Below are 23,137 nucleotides of genomic sequence, written 5' to 3' on the forward strand. Positions count from 1 at the left end.
CTGGAGGGCATGGGTTTGACGTGAGAGGGGAAAGATTTAAAATGGACCTGAGGAGATACATTTTCATGCAAAGAGGGTTGCGTGTATGAAATGAGCTGCCAGAGGAGGTATTGGAGGCTGGTACAATTATAACATTTCAAAGGCATCTGGATCGGTAAATGGCTTTAAAGGGATAGGGGCCGAATACTGGAAAATAGGACTGGGTCAGATTAGGACGTCTGTTCAGTGTGAACAAGTTGGACCATAGAGTCTGTTTCTATGTTATGTAACTCTTGTGACTATAAGACCGATCCTGACAAGATTCCTTATCTGAAAATGTTACAGTTTAGGACAGTGCCTTGTATGTTACTATTTTTAAAAATCAAGATAGCAGTTTGGATTGCAGATTTGCCTAAATGTCTGCTTTCTATTATTGTGCAGATGTTTGTTAAACTACTGTGTAAAACTGGAAATATCTCTCTTTTCTGATGTCCTTCTAGGTTTCATTTCTTTTCTATCTCCAAATGAGAGAGCAATCAAACATGATAATTGAGGAATTGGTTAATTTGAGCATAAAGATTGCAGAGTGAACTAGATCTTCCAAACGCCTCAAGGAACTTGAAGCTGTTTTCTAAAATTCTCATCTTTGTTTTCGAATCTCTTTGTGACCTCATCCTTCCCGAGCTCAATAACTTCTTCCAGCTGCACAACTGTCTGAAATATCTATTCTCGTCTAATTCTGGTCTCTTGAATATCCTGATTTTAATGCTTTCGGTAACCTCTAGTCCTAAGCTCTTAAGTATTCTCTCTACACCTCTCCACCTCACTTTCCTCATATTAATACACTCCTTGAAATGGTCTCTTTGACCAAGCTTTTGGTCATCTAACCTAATATCATCTTATATGGCTTGGTGTTGTTTTCTATAAAGGTCCTATGAAGTGCCTTGATGCATTTAATACATAAAAGCATGATATCATTGAATTGTTATGGTACTGGAGTCCATTTGGTGCATCATGTCTGTATTGGTTGTCCAATAACCATTGTGACTTAATGACATTTATCTGCACTTTCTCTGTACTGATGCATGATGCTTCTATTCAAATAATGTCCATTTAAATACTGACTTGATTTTGCCTCTGCCACACTTTCAGTTATGCATTACAGACCCGAACCACTGGTTGTCTGAAAAAAAGTGTTTTCTCACAATATATTTGCATATTATTAAAAATCTTTGCCCTCCTGTTGATGAGCAGGAAAGATTGTTCCTTACCTACTATATCCAGACCCCTCCTGTTTTCTCAAAACGTTTATCCGATCTTGTTTAGCTGCTTTTTCTCCAAGGAGAACTGTTTCAGTTTTTCCAGCTTCCCCTTATAACTGAAATTTCTCATTCCTGGAACTGTTTTTGCAAATCTCGTCTATGCTTTGTCCTTGCTATAGTGTAGTTCCCTTACCTGAACAGAATAATCCAGCTGAGATCCAAACTTAAACAGCCTCGTATAAGTTCAGCATGACCTCCTAGTTCCTGTACCCTATGTCTCTAGAAGTAATGCACAGGAAACTGCATACTTTATTTGTGCTTTCTCCACCTGTCCTCTCACTTTCAATGATCTGTGCAAATATACACTCGGCCCCCATTGCTCCCGACCCCCTTAAATTTTGTAACTCCCTATTTTGTGGTCTGTAAATATTCTTCTTATCAAAATGCCTCACAGTTCTGCACATGGAACTTCTACTGCTAACTATCTGCCCAATTTACCCACTTGTCTCTGTCCATTTGGAGATCTGTACTGTCCTGCTGTTTCATATGCCTCCAAGCTTCGTATCATCTCCAAATTTTGAAATTGTCCTCTGCACACCAAGATCTAGCTCATCAATATATATCAGGAAGAGGCAAAGTCCCAATATCAATCCCAAGGAGTTTCGCCCAGCTTGAAAAATATCCATTGGCTTACTCTCTGTTTCCTTTTACTCAGCCAATTATTTATCCACATTACAACTGTTCCTTTTATTCCATGAACTGTAAGTATTAGTTGTTGCTAGTCCATATTGTTGAGTAGGGTGGGTGCAAAATTCTTTTTATACTACTACTGCTGAAAAGGAATCTATGATGAAATGCAGTTAATAAAAGAAGTACTCTCTCCCTCTCTCTTAATTGATAAAATGAATCTCTTTTCTGAGTACATAATGAGCTAAGCAATTCAGAATGTTTTGAATCACATCACAGATTTTTGTTAATAATTTAGATTACTGAAAAATGTGTTACATTCTATTTGTTTATTGCTTGAGGAGCCATTACATGTATGGAAAATTCTCTTCTTTTTATCCATGATCCAGTGGGAATTGCAGATGGAAGCATTGAGAGAAAACGAGGGAGCAAAGTAGAATCAGGAAAAGAAAATCAATCTTTTCACTACTTGTATATATTTTCTCCTCTTAATTTTCCTTCCCACTGAAGGCAGTTACTGTAGTTTCTGACTATGTGACCATGACATTGTTCTTCTATGTAATAGTTGAAATAGTGAATGTCAGAAAGCTTTTGATAAGGAGGACAAGGTTCATCAGAGTAGAGCCTTTTTTTTTGCTTCAACTAGCTCCCCTCTCCTCTAAATGCAACTAATTCAGCACAGATTGTGTCTCTCAATAAAGAAATTTCTGGTCCACATGACTCAGTTGCATGTAACCTTTCTAAGGTGAACCATCAGGAGAGCGAGGTTTGACAAAGTCTAATATTAGATAAGTATGAATTTTCAAAAATTATTAGCTCATATGCATTTTGAGGTGTTTTAATGACTACCCTGACATTAGATTCTAGGGATTTCTATTTTAATTATTCATTGTCAGGATGGTATTGATTTTGCATTTATTGTCTGTCCTTCGTTGTCCTAAGATGATTCTAATGGTTACCAACTTTATAGCAATACGACTGAATGGTTTGCAAATACACTTGGAGTGACAGTCACCCACTTTGGCATGGATCTAGAGTTGCACTGATACCAGATGAGGACAGGATGGCAAATTTCCTTCCCTGAAGGACACTATTGGATCAGTTTTGTATTGCAATGTACTTAAAGCTGCTTGACTATTTTTGAACTTTACCAATCTTTGTTTTCCAGGTTTAAAAAAGACTTCAGTTTTCAGATTTGAACTCTCATTTCTTGTATCTTTAGTTCAGGCTTGTTCCAAATTTTTCATTGTTCTGCAATCTTATAAGACAAAAGTTTCGTTTTATTATTTTTACATTGAACTATATATAGTCATCCTAACTGTCCAAAACACACATGAAGAACTGAATCTAATTTTATGTTAGAAATCTTTTTGAATCTAATTGTATATTAGAAAGTCAGTTGATCTTTATTGCATTGCTGCTGTATGAAGCACATCTCTCTGTATATGTTTGTTCATGTAGATGATTTTAGCCCAAAGTTTATTTCTCAATCGTCAAATGCTTCAGTTCTGTCAGAAGACACCAGAGACACCAATATCCTCCTTTAACCAACATCTGTCCATAAAATGCACAATAGCAACAAAAATCCATTGTCTCTATGCACTTCAGAATATTATGTGTATCAACGAGTACCTCCTTGAGAATTATTACCGATTTACTAGCTCCTGAACCAATTTTTAAAATTAGACTTCTATTCACACTAGCATTTTTGCAGCTGATATGGCTTAATTTGAACCAGGTATTTCTTAATTTTTTTTATTTAAATAAAAACACTGAAATGTTATGCCTGAAATTAACTTTCAAATATTCCTGAATAATATTCTGGCAACAAATATCACTATAAACTAAAATGTTCTCCTGTAGCTATGGACAGGACTTGATATATTGAAAGTTAACAGTTAAACTGAGACAATACGATAGAATCTCATAAAGTGGAGAACAAGAACTAATTGATAGAAGTCTGTTGTTTTCAAATGTTTTTTTCCTGCTGGTGACAGAACCATCTTAGTGCACCTTAACAAAAGACTGCTTCACATTGAAGTATTATATTTTAAAATTAACCAGGCAATGTTAGACATTAAGACCTAGTGTAATATCTGGGTTACCACACAACTGAGCTCTCTTTCCCAACTCCTCCAATGCCCCCCTCCTCCTCCCACTGCCACCACCAAATTTGACTACGCTCCAAAACAAAACTATCTGACTATCTCCCGAAAATCTTCCTTGACTTGACAATCCGTCCTCTCCTGTCTCAGTAACTACTCTGGACCTAACTGCCCATTCCTAACTGATCTTAGCCCCACCCTGAATGCCAACATGAGTCAACCATACATCCCTCCTACACTTCTAACCACCTAACTACTCTCCACTGTCTGACTTCCCCTGCCACCCAACCTGCAGCGCTCATTCCACTGCTTTCGAGATTCAGGTTCCATTGTCTGCCATGCACATGAAATCTTTTGTTTTTATCAGGTGAAGTAACTACTGAGCTAAAGCGGATGTCAAAAGTTAATGATGGCATCAACAGAATAGTGAGGGATGGTCTTAGTTCAGGAAACCAAGTTAGGTGGAAATCAGAAATGATAAAAGGAGATACTTTAGTTGCAGGAGTGACATACAAGTCCTCTAACAGTAACCATACATTAGGGTGGAGCATAAAGAAAGAAATAATCAGAGGTTGGCAAAAAGGAATGGTGATAATTTTTGGAGATTTTAAATCTACAAGTAGAATTGTGAAGGCAGATGGGCAAAATTAGCCTAGAAAAGGAAGTCATAGAATGTTTTCAGGATAGTTTCTTAGAACGGCATGCTCTGGAGCCAAGAAAGCAGGCTACACTAGCCTGATGCTGTGGATTAGATTAGATTACAGTGTGGAAACAGGCCCTTCGGACCAACAAGTCCACACCGACCCGCCGAAGCAAAACCCACCAATACCCCTACATTTGCCCCTTACCTAACACTACGGGCAATTTAGTATGGCCAATTCACCTGACCCTGCACATCTTTGGACTGTGGGAGGAAACCGGAGCACCCGGAGGAAACCCACGCAGACACGGGGAGAATGTGCAAACTCCACACAGTCGCCTGAGGCGGGAATTGAACCCGGGTCTCTGGCGCTGTGAGGCAGCAGTGCTAACCACTGGGCCACCGTGCTGCCCACTAATTAGGATAGGATTAATTAACTATCTCATAGTAAAGAGCACTCCTAGGTTGCAGCAATGATATTATGTCTAAATTTTACATTTCGTTTGAAGGACAGAAGGGACTTTGAGACTATTTTTTTCAAAAAACTTAACTAAGGGCAATTATGGCTAGATTAACTTAGGATATCTAGTCTGCATGGACAAGTTGGACTGAAGGGTCTGTTTCTGTGCTATACATCTCTATACTGTATGACAACATAAAAGCACACATGAAGTGACTAGATAAATTTGAGTAAAAGATGAGTCAATGGAAATTTGATTGCAGATGTTTAAGGGGGTATTTCCTAATACACAAAATACATTCCTACAAGCAAAGAAAAAAAAGGGGATGGATGCCCCCATCCATAGTTAACATGAAATGGTAAAGATGGCATCAAAATAAAAAAACAAGCACATAATTATGCAGGCAAGTGGCAGGTCAGAACAGTGGATGAAATTTAAAAAATAATAAAGAATGGCCAAAAAATTAGTAAGCAGAGAACATTTAGAGTTTGTGAGAAAGAGTTGGTCAGAAATATAAAAACAGATAGCAAGAGGTTCTGTAAACATTCAAAAGATTCAATGAAATGAGCAGCTGCCTTATAAAAGAGTAAAAATGAAGAATGAATAATGAAAAATATGGAACTGACAGATGAGTTGAACAAGTTTTGTCCTTGTTTTCACTATAGAGGATACAAGGTATATCATAGAAGCCGCGATAAATCAGGAAATGGAAGGAATGGAGGAACTCAGGAAAATCACAATCACCAGAGAAGTGGCACTAAGTAAATTGTTGGAACTGCAGGCTAACAAGTATCCATGTCCTGATGGACTTCAGTTCAGAGTTTCAAACGAAATGGCAAGAGGGAGAGTTAATGCCTTGGTTTTGATTTTCAGATACTCCCTTGATTTGGGACTGTTCAATTAGGTTGGAAGATAGTGAACATAATTCATTTTTTCAAAAAGTAAGGAATTCAGAAAGCAGGAAACTAGGAACTACAGGCAAGAGAGCTTAACATCTGTCATAGGGAAAATGTTAGAAGCTATTCTTAAAGAAATTATAGCAAGGCACTTGAATAGGTTCAATGTAATGAGGCAGAGTCAACATGAATTTGTGAAAGGATTTGATCAGGTCTGTGATGGAATACTAACCATACCCCTGGATGCGTGCAGCTCCAACTACACTCAATAAGCTTGACATCATTCAGGACAAAGCAGCTTTCTTGATTGGCACTACATCCACATCTTTCATTCCCTCCACCATCGACGCACAGTAGCACCAGTGTGCATCATGTACAAGATGCACGGCAGAAATTTGACAAGGCTCCTTAGATTGCACTATCTAGGAGTATCTATATTTGGGGACATCACCATCTGAGAGTTCCTTCCCAAGCTATACACCATCCAGACATTGCAAAATAATACTGTTTCTTAAGTGTCACCAGATCAAAATTCTGGAACTCCCTCCTTAACAGTATTCTGGGTATACTTACACCAATTGGACTGCTGCAGCTCAACCAGGCAGCTCATTCTTTCTCAAGGGCAATTGAGGATGGAGAATAAATGCTGGCCAGCCAGCAATGCCCACATCAGTTGAATAAATAAAAAAACTCTTATCATATACTGTTTCTTTCTTGCAGCACACATTTGCAGTTGGGTATGGGCAGAGGAAGGAACGGATAACAGCATGGTGAGATTAAATGGCTGATTCAGAGTGCAAAGCACTGGGCAATGTGCCTGGGAAATGTAGAATTAGACATCAATAAGCAGATTTAGTACCACAGAGATTCCCAGAAAAGTATTCATAACGGATAAGTCATTTGATTCCAGAGCTTCTTTGGTAACATGATAGACAAATAAACATTGAGAGGTTGAGGCCTTGACTGATCGATACAAATGCTTAGGATGATCGTTTGTCAATTCCTGAGAGTAGTTATCTTTTTGGTATTGTCGAAATTCAGTACAATCTAATACACACGCAAGAGAAAGGATGTACTCAGAATCTCAGACATTCTCATTCTTGTTAAAGGCTCACTGTGCTGTTCTGAGAAGAGGATATTATTACAGTAATGTTTAAAGGCAACTGTGCATATGTATGAAGCAATAATTTAACTTTTATATACTTAAAGTGGAGCTGATGAACAGCTATTATTTAGGCCTGTGATTTTATGGTGTACATCTTTGAGTAATGTGGAAAATTCTAAGGAAACACTTGAGAGGAAATATTTTGCATAGTGTTTGAAGAACAGCAAAAAGCAAAATAAAACTTATTTAAAGATACAAGAACATAAGAGACCAAAACACTGAGCTAATAACAAAGAACATTTACCAACAATTCTATACCACAAAACAAAAGATTTCATGTGCATGGCAGACGATGGAACCTGAATCTCGAAAGCAGTGAAATGAGCGCTGCAGGTTGGGTGGCAGGGGCAAGTCAGACAGTGGAGAGTAGTTAGGTGGTTAGAAGTGTGGGAGGGATGTATGGTTGACTCATGTTGGCATTCAGGGTGGGGCTAAGATCAGTTAGGAATGGGTAGTTAGGTCCAGAGTAGTTACTGAGACAGGAGAGGAGGGGTTATCAAGTCAAGGAAGATTTTCAGGAGATAGTCAGGTAGTTTTGTTTTGGAGCGTCGTCAAATTTGGTGGTGGCGGTGGGAGGAGGAGGGGGGCATTGGAGGAGTTGGGAAAGAACTGATGGTCATGAGGCATCAGTTGTGTGATAACCCAGACATTACACTAGGTCTTAATGTCTAACATTGCCTGGTTAATTTTCAAATATAATACTTCAATGTGAAGCAGTCTTTTGTTAAGGTGCACGAAATGGTTCTGTCACCAGCAGGAAAAAAAATTTGAAAACAACAGACTTCTATCAATTAGTTCTTCTTCTCCACTTTGAGATTCTATCGTATTGTTTCAGTTTAACTGCCAATTTTCAATATATCAAGTCCTGTCCATAGTTACAGGAGAACATATTAGTTTATAGTGATACTCGTTGCCAGAATATTAGATTAGATTAGTTACAGTGTGGAAGCAACAAGTCCACACTGACCTACCGAAGCACAACACACCCAGATCCATTCCCTCACATTTACCCCTTCGCCTAACGCTACGGGCAATTTAGCATGGCCAATTCACCTAACCTGCACGTTTTTGGACTGTGGGAGGTAACCGGAGCACCCGGAGGAAACCCATGCAGACACGGGGAGAATGTGCAAACTCCACACAGTCATTCGCCTGAGGTGGGAATTGAACCCGGATCTCTGGCGCTGTGAGGCAGCAGTGCTAACCACTGTGCCGCCGTGACACCCTTTATTCAGGGGTGTTTGAAAGTTAATTTCAGGCATAACATTTCAGTGTTTTTATTTAAATAAAAAAAATTAAGAAAAGAAATACCAGGTTCAAATTAAGCCATATCAGCTGCAAAAATGCTGGAGCGAATAAAAATCTAATTTTTAAGTGGGCAGAATATTGATTCAGGAGCTGGTAATTCAGAAATAATTCTCAAGGAGGTACTCGCTGATACACATGACATTCTGAAGTGCATAGAGACAATGGAGTTTTGTTGCTTTTGTGCATTTTATGGACAGATATTGGTAAAGGAGGATATTGGTGTCTCTGGTGTATTCTGACAGAACAAACCCACATTCCACTTCTTTCTAATTTCCTGTCATTCCTAAATGTCATGTATTCTTCTTAATTCAGGTCCCAATCCGTGTCATCCTGTAGACCTGTCTTTGTAATGGCTGCCAGCCATTTCTTATTCTTTTCTAATTGCAATCTCTTTTGTTTCACATGCAATACACATTCAACAATGGAGTCTTTCATTTTATACTTTTACTGTCTTTAAATATTCAAGCTCATCTGTTGGTTGATTCATTACTCTATTGCTTCCCTGTCACAGCTTGATTATTATTTCCCATCTTAATCTGTTTCTCTTTGCCCTTGATTTCTACTCTTCCTAAATTTGATCCCTTGCTCTCACTATTCAGTTTAAAATCCTTTTCATTTGCCTAATTATATGGTTGGCAAATATATCAGCCTTGACACTTGAGGTGGTGACTGTCCCATCGGTACAAATCCCACTTGCCTTATTACTGGTTCCAATGCTTCATGAACTCAAACTCCCATATCAGTCTTTTGAGCTACACATTCATCTCTCTAATCTGATTTTCCCTTTGCCAATTTGCATGTGCTTCATGTTATACAGCAGAGATTATGACTGTTGAGGTTCTCCTCCTCATTTGGAATCTCCTTCCTCATACTGACTAAGCCAATCCTCCTCCTCTGTCATGCCAATTCCATTGGTTACTGCACAGACTATAATGACTGGATCCTCCCCCTTGGATGCAAGTTTCAGAGCAGGTGTTCCAAATCTTGGCAGTGAGCAGTTATCACTTTTATCTGGACTCATGCTGTTTGCAGCAGAGAACAGTGTCAATACCCTTCGCCACAATTACCTCTCCTACAATTATGACAACTGCAAAATTCCATTTCATTCCCCTCTATTGAATGGTTTCCTGTGTCATGGTCAGTTAGCTCATCTACACCACAGCACTGTCTCTTAACCAAACAAGATGAACAAAATAGCTGGACAATGAAAAAAGTTGTTGGTCCTGCCATCTGGGCTCCCTTACAGATCCTAGCTTTGCTAACAGTCAAATTTTCCTGACTCTGAATCCTGACCAAATCAGGCAACCTAGCCCTAATAGATGCCTGCTGGTATAAGGAATCTGATAATGTTTCCCCTCTCTGATGCATCACAATGTCTGTAATTCAGCTTCCAGCTCTCAAATTGAGATGAAGCGATTCAAACTTTCAATACTTGCTGCAAATGTATTTGTAATAAAGCCTTTCTGACTTATTTTATGAGAATCCAATTGCAGCTGTTTACATTTAAATCAGCTGTTCTTTCACTGGAAGACTTGCTAAAATCCTGCTTAAGGCTGGTAACTACAGAATTTAAACTGTAGATTTCAATTTTAAACTCTAACTCTCACCCTAACCAACTACAAACTAAATTAGATTTTTACAAAATGAGAAATTTAATTTTTATACTCAACAACTGCAGGCATTCAGTCCTCAATTATCAGCACAAAGGAGTGAGTAAATACTAAATAACTAGCAATACTTCAAAATGAACAGACTACATGTACTGAAGTGATTTTGAAGTGTGGAAAACATATTGGACCACTACATCTCAATTGCAAGTTTTGCTATTTGTCTTCCTTCTGGGTGGCAGCTTGTGGAGCTTTCTTTCCGGCAAACGTCAACCAAAGTCGGTTTGTTATCCAATCAGCAATCTCTTATCTTCTTGTCTAAATTGTTGTGTTCATTTAAAATTCAACAATTTTTTTCCATTTGTCTTCATGAATACAAGGTGAAGAACTCTTACAACATATCTCTCTTTTCACCATTATTCCACTTCAAGAAGTAATTACATTTTCCAGTCAGCATTATCATAATTGTTGAATATAAATACAACTCATGTCAAGGAAGCAAAATTACTTTACTTGCTATTAATCTCTTCATGCTTCCAATTCATAGGTCACATCTCTATGCAACTGAAGTAAAATGCAAAACTGCTGAAGTGTGATCACCACCATGAAAATTAATTTACCAGGGATAGACTCCGAATGAGGTAGCGATGCATCCTAGTTTCTCTTTCACACTTAGGGAAATCAAAACAAATACCAGCTAGAGGCTGCCTCATGTGGGAGCCTTGCTTTCCTAAAATTTGACCCCAAACATTTGAAGAGATATTCGGGTAGATGACCAAAGATCTGTCAAAGAGAGAGATTTTAAGTATCTAAGAGGAATAAAGGTAGCGTGGGTTTTGGAGGGAATTCCTGAGCTTCAGGCTTTGAGATCTGAAGGCATAGCTTCGAAGGATGGTGAATTAAAATTATGATGTGGAAGATGCAAGACTTGGAGGAGTGCAGAAATCTTAAAGGAGCTGAAGGAAATTACAGAGATAGAAAAAGCAAAGTGAAATAACCCCACAGAGGCCGGTACCCCATCTCCAAGTCACCCTTTATTTACACATGAAAGTCCTTGATACTGGTATCCAACTCCCTCAGAGCCAGCTCTGAGTGTCAGAATGACATCCACTTGGCTGACCTTATTACAATCACTACATTCCTTCCCTCTGAGTCCGAGGACACAGGCCAGTCCTTTTTCCTGTAGCACGTCCTCAAGCTTTTCAGGTTCCTCCAAGTCTGTACCAGATGCAAGCAGCATGTAATGCACAGGAGTTCATCTCTTTCACCTGGAACGTTGTGGCAGAAATTCATTTTCTTCTTCTCGTAGCAAAGGCATTGATGCTGGAGATCCACCAAGTCCATCTCAGATTCAGAGTGCACGTCAACACTTGACAGAGAGGGAGAATCGACAGATTCCTATAGCCTTTATAATGTTCTGAGGAGCAGGGCACATTTTGCTCCCGCACTGTTTAAGAGTTTACAGCTTTCTTACAGTCCACATGCTTGTTCAGAGCCATCACTCTTAACCAAGCTTTATATGTCGCTGGTCCTGACCTTGCATTGGCCAACCCTCATATCCATGCAGGGCCATTTCCGTTTTCCAAATCAAACTTTGTCCGCTGTAGTAAGCTCTCTCTCTGTTACTTGGTGGAGTCTGGCATCTGGTGTTTCTGATGCTGTTTCACCCTTCCCTGGGAAGAACATATTTAACCTGGTACAGGGTCTTCTCCCCATTAGCAACTCTGCTGGGGCTATTTCTATACTTGCATGAGCAAGTATAGTATAGTCCTATAATCAAATAGGAACTGGGACAGTTTGGTATCGAGTGAGGCTGTAGGCTGTTTCTTCAAACCTGTCTTCAAAGCTTGGACTGCTCTGTTTTCCAACCCATTGGGTGATAGTATGGAGCTGTCCTTATATGTCAAATCTCATTTGACTTTAGGAAGTACTCAAATTCCCTCCTGGTAAACAATGGCTCATTATCTGTGACCAACGCTTCCAGGAGCCTTTGTATTGCAAACGATGCTCACAATTTTTCTGTTGTCGTTGTCATGTTTGATGAATGAACTCTATGCACATGTTGGCCTCGGTCATGACTTAAGAGCATTGAGCCCATGAAAGGAACCTGCATGGTCGATGTGTATTTGAGTCCAGGATTTACTCGGCCATTCTCTCAAATGGGGAAATTCTGGCAGTAAATTTTGCCCTCATTGGCACTCTTGGCATTGTCCTACCAATGTGGCTATGTTTGCATCCAAGTCTGGCTACCAGGTACAACGTCTCACCAACATCTTCATTTTGGAAACCCCTAGATGAGCCTGGTGGAGTTCAGCCAGTATCTGGCAGTGACCTTTACTTGCAACAATCACTGTTGCTCCCTGTCCTCAAATGTGATCTGGTCTCACCAGGTCCAAGATGGTTTCAATTCTGGTTGTGACAGCCCTTTGGTTTCCCCCATTACCATCAGCGTTTTCAGTTTGGCCCGACTGGATCTTTCTGCGCCCATAATCTGATATTGTCAGCTTGGACAGGAAATGTGTCCAGCAATATTTAAGACCATTATAGACTTTTCCAGTGGCAGGTGCCACCAATGGGAATTTGCCTGAGCGAGGGAGCTCAATGCATCCGCATTTGCTTCCTGGCCTCCCGGACAGTATTCCAACTTGTAATTATATGTACTTCATATTAAGACCTATCACTGAATTTGTCCTGAATCTATAGCCTTGTCCTTTTTAAGTAGACCTAGCAAAGCTTGTGGTCTGTTATTATTAGAAATTTATACCCATAAAGGTATTGGTGGAACTTTCTGACTCCAAATATGACTGCCAAACCTACCTTCTCTGTCTGGGTGAACTTATGCTCTGCATTAGCCAAAGTCCTAGATGCATATGCTATTTGGCATTCCTATCCATTAGGCCATCAATGAGCTAATGCTATCTTGATGCTATATGGGGAGACAGCACATGTTGTTACCAGATCTAGTTTGGGATCATAGTGTGCCAACACCTTGTATGATGATAACTGTGTCTTCACTTCCTTGAAAGCTATGGCTTGGCTATGCAACCATTTCCAAGGCTGACCCTTTTTTAGGAATTGATGGAAAGGTGGGATGGAGGCTAAGTTATGTATGAACTTGCTGTAATAATTCATCAGCCAAAGAAAGATCTAAACTCCAGTGCAGGCATGGGAGCCAGGGCATCTTTGATCACCCTCACTTCATCTTCCAATAGGTGCAACCCGGTCTTGTCAACTCTATAGCCCAAGTATATGACTTGTGGGACTGATGCATGCATTTCTCCCATCTTAGGCCTACACCCGCCTGGGAGAAAAATGTAAGGACTATGTCCAAGTTCTCTAAGCGCTCCTTATTGGTTTTCCCTCTTATTAGCACATCACCAAAACAAATGGCAACCTAGGGTAGACCCTGTAACATGTTCTCCACTGTCTGCTAAAAAATTGCACAGGCTAACAATATCCCAAATGGCAGTCTCATAAATTGATACAAACTCTCATGAGTATTATAGCATACTTCTGGGAATTCTCATCTAACCGCAGTTACAAGTACGCATAGCTCATGTCCAGCTTCGTGAAGGACTGTGCCCCACCAGCTTTGCATATAATCCTCAATGCGAGCTATTGGGTGTTTATTCAGGTGCAAAAAATGGTTTGCCATTCATTTAAAATCCCTACAAAGGCAAGCCGACCTTCAAAATGAGTACTACCGGTGCTGCCTATTCGCAACCTGAACTGGTTTGATGATTCCTTCACTTTCTAGCCTCCAGACTTCTGCTTCTACTTTCGCCTGGAAGACAAATAGTACTGTTCAGGTTTGCAGGAACATGGAATTACTTCCTGATCGACATGCAGGGTGGCCTTGGCTCCTTTGATAGTCTCTAGACCTTCCTGAAAGACTTCTGGACAGGTAATCAGACTTCACTCAGACAACTATTTTCTAATCGAAAAATATCAAGCCAATCCAGGTAAATCTCTCTTAACCAATATGGGACCGAGCCTTTTACTAGAACCAGTGGTAACTGAACTAGCTGCTTCTCATAAGAGACCAGTACTGTAATTTTCCTTCCTTATTAATCTTTTAGTAATTATTTAGAGTTTTTATATTCTATCAAAACCTCTGATTGTTGCCTATCTTTATCAAGTTATGTTTTTCTTTTGAGTTTGATACAGTCTTCAACCTTTTTTATTAACCACGGATAGTGGTTTCATCCCTGAGAATGTTCTTATTTGTTGGCATCTATCTATGCTTCTGAAATATCCCCTTAATCGCTTTCCACTGTATCTCTATTGACTAATCCTTTCACCAAAATTGCCAGTCCACTTTCATGTCCTCATAATTGCCGTGAGCAAAACACTATTCTTGGACCCACACTTCTCTCCCTTAAACTGTATGTAACATTCAGTCATATTATGTTTGCTGGTACCCAGCAATGCTTTCAGTAATTAATCCTATTTGGTTAAAATCAGGTTGAGTATAGATCAGTAGTCAGTCAGACCAGTAGTGCAGTCCAATATTACAGTGAGTCCAAAGGTGTGCAAGTTAGGTGGATTAACCATACTAAATTGCCCAAAGTGTTCAAGGATGTGCAGGCTAGGTATGTTAGTCTTGGGTGATGCAAGGATAGGCTATGGGAATGGATCTGGGTGGGATGCTGTGGACCAGTTGGGCCTAATGGTCTGTTTCCACACTGTAGGGATTCCATGATTCTATTGCATGCTGTCTGGTTGATACCATAATATGCTGATCTAAGAGGTTGTCCTGAAAATATGCAATGGATTCCTCCATGCAAAGACCTTTTCAACTTTATCATTTCGCAGAGTTAGACAACATCAGGGAAGTAGAAGTGGGCAGTCTTGCTGACGGTACAGATTCTTTTTTCTTCTGTAATGGGATGTCAGTGTCACTGGCATAGCTTGCATTTGTTGCCCATCACTAATTGGCCTTGAACTGAGTGGCTTACTAGATCATTTGAGAAGACAGCTAAGAGTTAGCCACATTGCTCTCAGTTTAGAATTGCATATAAGCCAGACTAGACAACAATGGCAGATTTCCTTCCCTAAAGGATATTATGAACAAGATGGGATTTCACAACAATCAACTATAATTTTCCAGTCACCATCAATGAAAATAGCTTTCAATTCCAGATCTTTATGAATTTAAATTCCATCACCTATTGTAGGAGGATTTAAACCTATGTACCGCGAGCATTAGCCAGGGTTTCTGGATTACTTATCTGGTCACATTAACACAGCACCAATATCTCTCTGTCATTCAGTGAAGGCTCATCTCAAAATGAAGTATGACACTAAGTTTGAGAACAGTCAGATTCTGTCTCATTCAGTAGTCAGGGAAAGGGTTGGAGTCATTTATTAGGTAACAAAGTTTCTCGTGGGGAAGCAAGACAGTCACTTTGTAATTCTCAGCATTTAATTAGAAGGGTTTCTGTTTCTCCAGTACTGGATGCCAAGCAACCAAACAGTCTCTCAGTAAAGAAATGATGGGAAGGTGAAGAATAGTGAGTTTGGGGATAAGTGAGAAGGCAAGCATAGACACCTACTATTGAGTCAAGAAGATTCTTTTAGAAGTATATGTGGCATGGCCATTTGAAAAAGGAGGTCCATTTCTGAACAGAATGAATGTTTTTAAATTCACTTGGCCAAACCAACCAAGCTAAATCTCAGACAGAAAGTAGTGTTTGGATAAGTTTGAAGAGTTGGATCGTGCTGTCTAGAGTTCATAGCAAAGTAAGTTATAACTCCTATTGAAGACCTTTTTCTGATAAATTTCATTGTTCCATACTTTGGCTCTGATCATTGATTTGTTCACAAATGTGATTTGTGGGATGAGCTGTAAAGAATGTTCCAGATAAACACAATTTTCATTGTTGTAGATTTCTTTAGAAGATAAGTAAATGCCAGAATTACATGTGGCTTCTCATTCACTAGGATAGAAGAACAATAGTCAGTAGTACATGTCAGAAAAAGAAGACTGGTTGAAAATCTGTTTCTACTCCTATGTAATTAGAATTGACACTTGTAATAAGGTTCATAGTTTTGCAGTTCATACGCTTCGAAGAAAATACAAAAACTTCAATATTTTGTTTTATTAACTTCTGGGCAAAAAGTCAGATTACCATTTTTAACTGTTTTAATAAGGATGAATGCTGTTTTACTTTTATAAATGTTTTAATTCTGTGTAAGATATAGCAAAAAGACTTTGCTGGGAAAATAGAAACACTTCTTCAAATGAAGAAATCTGGTTTAGTCTTTCTGTCATTCTAGATGGGACTATGTGCCTGAAGCAGTGTGATATAGATAGTCATAGAAATGTACAGCACAGAAACAGACTCTTCAATCCAACTCATCCATGCCAACCAAATATCCTAACCTAATCTAGTCCCATTTGCCAGCACTTGGCCCATATCCATCTAAATCCTTCCTATTCATATGCCCATCCAGATGCCTTTTAAATGCTGTAATTGTACCAGCCTCCACCACTTCCTCTGGCAGCTCAATTCATACACACACCACCCTGTGTGTGAAAAAGTTGCCCTTTAGGTTCCTTTTATATCTTGCCTCTTTCATCCTAAACCTATGCCCCCTCATTCTCGACTCCCTACTCCAGGGAAAAAAACCTTGCCTATTTATCCTATCCATATCCCTCATGATTTTATAAACCTCGTGAGGTCACCCTCAGCCTCTGACGCTCCGGAGAAAATAGGCCAGCCTATTTAGCCTCTCCCTATAGCTCAAGTCCTCCAACCCTGGCAGCATCATTGTAAATCTTTTCTGAACCCTTTCAAGTTTCACAACATCCTTACAATAAGAAGGAGACCACAATTGCAAACAATATTCTATCCTGTCACAATATGACCTCCCAACTCCTATACTCAATGCTCTGACTAATAAAGAAAGCATACCAAACACCGCCTTTACCATCCTATCTACCTGTCTCTACTTTCAAGGAACTATGAACCTGCACTCCAAGGTCTCTTTCTTCAGCAATACTCCCCAGGACCTTACCATTAAGTGTATAAGTCCTGCTTTGATTTGCTTTTCCAAGATGTAGCACCTCGCATTTATTTAAATTAAACTCCATCTGCCACTCCTCAGTCCATTGGCCCATCTGATCAAGATCCCATTGTCCTCTGAGGTATCCTTCTTTGCCGTCCACTATATCTCCAATTTTGGTGTCATCTGCAAACTTACTAACTATAGCTCCTATGTTCACATCCAAATCATTTATATAAATGACAAAAAGCAGTGGACCCAGCACCGATCCTTGTGGCACTCCACTGGTCACAGGCCTCCAGTCTGAAAAGCAACCCTCCACCCTTTGTCTTCAACTTTGAGACAGTTCTGTATCCAAATTGCTAGTTCTGCCTGTATCCCATGAGATCTAACCTTGCTAACCAGTCTCCCATGAGGAAACTTGTCAAACGCCTTACTGAAGTCCATATAGATCACGTCTACTGCTCTGCCCTCATGAATCCTCGTTGTTACTTCAAAAAACTCAATCAAGTTCGTGAGACATGATTTCCTACGCACAAAAACATGCTGAATAGCCCTAATCAGTCCGTGCCTTTCCAAATGTATGTAAATCCTGTCCCTCAAGATTTCTTCCAACAACTTGCCCGTCACCAATGTCAGGCTCACCAGTCTGTAGCTCACTGGCTTTTCCTTATCACCTTTCTTAAATAGTGGCACCACATTAGCCAACCTCCAGTCACCTGTGACTATCGCTGATACAAATAATAAATCATCATGGCTGAATGCTATGTTGATGCACTGAAGCAATTATCCATGCCTGGTAAAGATAAAGATAAAATTTGTACAAGCTATCTTAAATGTTTCAGCTCCTTATATATTTTGTTTGGTATAGACCATAAGATGTAGGAACAGAAGTAGGCCATTTGGCCCATCTTGTCTGCTCTCATTCAATGAGACCATGGCTGATCTGATAATCCTCAACTCCACCTTCCCATTTTATCCCCAGAAAACTTGACACCCTTAATGATTAGAAATTTGTCTGTCTCAGCCTTGAATTTATGTAATAACTCAACCTCGACAGCACTCTGTGCTACAGAATTCCACAGATTTACTAACCCTTGAGAAAAAGAATTCTCCTTCTCTCTAAGTAAAATGAGTGACTTTTTACTGTGAGATTATATCCTTTGGTCATAGATTCTCCCACAAGGGGAAATAATCTCTCCACATTGTTATAGACCAGACCAAATCCCCTCAAAATATATTAAGATGATAGCCTGGTCCCTAATATTTTCTTACTCTAAAGTTAAATATAAGGTGTTGTGTTCCAAATGCAATTCAATTGGTCAAACTACTCAACTTTAAGAAAAGCACACTTAATTTTTATAATATAGTTAAAATAAAAACAAAATAAAAGAATTGGCTTAGCTATAAATCTGACAAAATGCTTAATACAATAATGAATGTATTAACTACTACTAATTAACTGTTCCAATATAGTAATATCCCATTAACCCACCCTTGACAAAAGAAAATTCAGTAAAATAAATTGTCTCACGTGCAATTCTAGGAGCAGAAAGAGAATCCCAGCTTTTAGCTGTAACAGAGAGGAATAAGAGCTTCCACATCAGCTTCAAAACTCCAACTGCTGAAAACTGAAACTAAAATGATTGGTTCTGTGAGAGATTGACCGCACTTATTCAGGCAATTTTAATTGTTTCAACTTAAAAAGGAAAAAAACCCCAAGCTGTTTACTTTATTGGGTTTAAGCAGACCACTCGCTCTTTCTGTATCAAGCTTTCTTCATTTAAAATATGCAGGGAAAAAATACACCTTTTAAAGCCCTAATTTCATCACAGCATCAACTCTGTCAAATTTCCTAAGAATCTAATATCTTGCAATAATTTCTCCGCTCATTTACCCAAACTGCAATAAGCACAAATACATCCTACTTAACCTTTCGTCATAAGAATATCTCTCCTGAAATGGAATCAACCAAGTGGACCTTCTATGAACTGCCATCAATACCATTATCTTTCCCTAGATAAGAGGCCCAGAATTGTTAACAGTACTCTGGCTGTGGTCTGACTTTTAGCAAGATCTCCCGTATTTTATACTGTGGTCCCTTTGAAGTAAAGACCAATGTTCCATTTGCTTTCCCAATGATTCACTGAATTTGAATGCCAGATTATTGTGATTCATGCACTGAGACTCCCAGTTTTCTGCAGTCTTTCACCATTTAAGTAGTTCACCTTTTCTATTCATTCTGCAAAAGTGCATAACCTCACATTTTCCCACATTATATTTCACCTGCCAAATTCTTACTCACTGATTTCACCTGTCTGTATCTCTCTGTCAACTCCTGTGTCATCCTCACTAGTGTCTTCCCATCTGTTTTTGTCATATTCAAACTCAGCTATAGTACATTTGCTTTCATCATCCAAGTCGTTCATATACATGTTAAATAATAGTTGCCCCAGCACTGACCCCTGTGGTACTCATCTCAGTACAGGTTGTCATTCTGGAAATGCCCTTTATCCCAACTCTCTTCTATTAGTTAACCAATCCTCTACCTCTACTTATATACTACCCCAAACACCATTGGCTCTTAGCTTATTCAGTAACCTTATGTGTGGTGCTTTATCAATAGTCTTTTGGAAATCCAAATATATTACATCAGTCGTCATTCTTTATCTATCCTGCATGTTACCTCCTTAAAGAACAGTAATAAATTTTTGAGGCATGATTTCCTTTCATGAAGTCTTGAGGACTCTGCTTGATTATATTGTCTGTTTCCAAATGCTCTGCTGTTACTTTCTTTATAATAGACTCCATAACATTTTCTCTATGACAGCTAACTGGCCGATATCTATCTGCTTTTGTCTCCTTCCACTTTTTACATAAAGGTGTTACATTAGCAGTTTTCCAATTCTCCAGGACTTTTCCAGAATGAGTCTATTCTTAGAAGATTACTGACAGTGCGTTCCATAGTTATACAGTTATTTTCTTTAAAATTCTAGAATAAAACTCATAACGTCCAGGGGATTGATCAGCCTTTGATCTCATTAGTCTCCCTAATACTATTTTGCTAGTGGTAGCTATTATGTTTATTTCCTCCTCCACTTTAGCCTCTTGATTATTTAGTATTTTGGTAATGCTATTAGTATCCTGCTCCATGAAGACTGGTGCAAGTATTTGTTCAACTCCGCTGCAATTTCCTGATTCTTATTATTTCCCTAGCCTCATTCTCTCAGGCTATGTTTCTATTGTCCCTTTCTTCCTCTATTAAAGAAGCTCATATTATCCTTCTTTATGTTACTTGCTCATTTGCACTTTGTTCACTTTCTCCCTTTTTTATCATTTTTTTGTTTGGTCATTTTTTGTTGGCTTTCAAAACTTTCCCAATCCTCTAATTTAACACCATCTTTGTCACATTGAATTTTTTTCTTTCAATTTGGTACTATCCTCAACTTCCTTGGGTTTATCATGGTCACTTTATCTCCTTCCTAGAATCCTGCTTACTCACTGGGATATATGTTTTCTGTGAGTCATGAACTATTTTTTTAAATGTCTGCAATTGTTCATCAACTGTATTTACCTGATAAATTCCTTTCCCAGTTCAAGCAAACTCTGCTTTCCTTCCCACATAATTACTCTTATTTAAGTTTAGCACTGTTGTTTCTGACCCAGGTTTCTTACTCTGAAATTGAAAGCTAAGTTCTACCACATTATGGTTACTGTCTCTAGGGGATCTAATATTCTGAGATCATTTGTTAAATCTGCTTCATTGCACATTACCAGATCCAAAATACCCTGTTGGTTCCACAACATAGTCTTCTCAGAAGCTATACCAATGCACTGTATGAATTCCTTACACGGGGAGAACATGCCATCTCTACACATCACCTAAGGATAGATTCGAACCCAGGTCCCTGAGGCTGACTGGCAGCAGTGCAGACCACTGTGCCATCATCAACAAATCTTATCATGTGCAATACAAAGCTAATCTAATGTCCTAATTTTTGTTTATGGCCTGTTTCTTTCCTTTGTCAAATATTTATTACTTTTTTTCTTAATAATTGCAATGGCTACCATCTCAGTTCCTCCATGTTACAAATGCTGTGACTGCTTCATACATAGAAAAAAATTGTCTTGACTCCATTTGAATCACTATTCGTGATCTCTGCCTTTGTCTCTCTTCCTCCTTCTTCAGGTGCCATTATTCTGATTATTTTTTCCCTAAAGTTCCAAAGCAATGGAGGAGTCCAGGACTAGAGGGCATAGGTTTAGGGTGAGTAGGGAAAGATTTAAAGGAACCTAAGGGGTAACTTTTTCACACAGAGGATGGTGTGTGTCTGGAATGAGCCGTCAGAGGAAGTTGTGGAGACTAGTTCAATTACAACATTTAAAAGGCACCTGGATGGGTATATGAATAGGAAGGGTTTAGGAGGATATGAGCCAAGTGCTGAGAAATGGGACTAGATTAGGTTAGGATATCTGGTTTGCAAGGATGGCTTGGATTGAAGGGTCTGTTTCCATGCTGTACGGCGCTATGACTCTGAGTGGTGAGAGTGAGGAGTTGAAAGAAATTAACATTGATAAGAAGGTTGTTCTGGAGAAATTAGTGAGGCTAAAAGTTGATAAGTCCCCAGGACCTGATAGTATTCATCCCAGACGTTTAAGTATGTGGCCGTGGAGATGGTCAGTGCATTAGTGGTCATCTTCTAAAACTCTATAGATTCTGAAATGATTTCTGCAAATTGGAAGCTGAGCCCAGTATTTAAGACAGGAAGAAGAGACCAAATATCTTGGAGGGTTATGAGGCTGGAAGGGTTACAGAGATGGGGAGGTGAGGTCATGTGGTTAATTGAATACCAAGATATGAAATTTAAAATCAAGATATTGCATGTCCAGCAGCCATCATGGATTAGTGAATGCAGTTTTGATAATGGAGCTTTATTTAAGTTGAGATGCAGATAGCAGAGCTTTAAATTAATTCAATTTTACAGCATATAGAATATGGGAAATCAGCCTTTGTTTGAATAGTCCGATCTGAAAGTAGAACCATGACTGAAAATTTCAGCAGTGGATGAGCTGAGACAGGGTGAAATCCAGTAAATCAGGTGATGTTATGGAAGTGGAAATAGGTGATCTCAGTGCAACTACATTGTCGGGTCAACTTGGGCTTCAAGGCTGTGAACAAGCTAGTTTAATCTCAGTCTTTGTCAAATAATAGTAACAATGGAACAGGATGTAAAATGAATGGACGTGGCCTTTGCAATGTTTAAATGGTGAAAAATTCTTCTTAGTTGTTAAGAAATATCAGATAAGCAGCCTGACAATTTACCAACGAAGAAGTGGTGATAAGATCGAGCTATGTTGCATTAGCAGAATATATAAGATCATGTAAAAGACAAGTTTCTATGTCTAAAGTCTTTTTCAACAAATAGGGGATCAACCTTTATGTGTGTCATATATTTGGGAAAGTTTGAATCCACTCCCTGCCATTACTGTGCTATAGCAGCTACCACATCGAAGAGTATATGCACCAAACCTGCCCACAAAAGTTGCAAAAAAAGCGGTGCCAGTAATAACTGCATACTAAATTCCCTACAGTTCTAAATGCAAATCAAATAGAAAAGCCATATACAAACTTATTTAATCTCATTCAGTTTTTTTCACAATGCAGAAAAAGTCTACTTGGCAGAAGAGCATACAGTGAATGTATGTCAAAATCCATAGAAATCAACTGCCTGTTGAACTACAGAACCAAATAACTCACTCCAGTCTGCTTTTTGAATGACACAAATTGTATATGATAATTACAAAACTGGAAAATTCCTTAGCACTCTTGTGTTTTTGCATGATTTTCTCTAACATCTGGGCATTTCAGCACCAAAAGAAATCTTCAAACTTTACAAATGGTGAGTTTGGCAGTTTTTCTTCACACCTATCCCAGAAGTGTTTTCTGTTCTGGTATTTATATCCTGGGTGAGTGATTTTCAGTAACACTTCTTTGTGGGTGATGTTGGAAAATCATGGC

At 39.0% G+C, this 23,137-nt stretch overlaps 1 protein-coding gene across 8 annotated transcripts in view; it reads left to right on the forward strand.

Moving 5' to 3' along the window:
* LOC122552980 (KH domain-containing RNA-binding protein QKI) overlaps window positions 1-23,137 on the forward strand; it is a 562,983-nt gene that overhangs the window by 491,275 nt on the left and 48,571 nt on the right. The gene's annotated exons all lie outside the window — the stretch shown is intronic.

The sequence above is a fragment of the Chiloscyllium plagiosum genome, unplaced genomic scaffold (assembly GCF_037043375.1).
Source record: "Chiloscyllium plagiosum isolate Xiang-an unplaced genomic scaffold, Cpla_swu_hap1 HiC_scaffold_10, whole genome shotgun sequence".
Taxonomy (NCBI): domain Eukaryota; kingdom Metazoa; phylum Chordata; class Chondrichthyes; order Orectolobiformes; family Hemiscylliidae; genus Chiloscyllium; species Chiloscyllium plagiosum.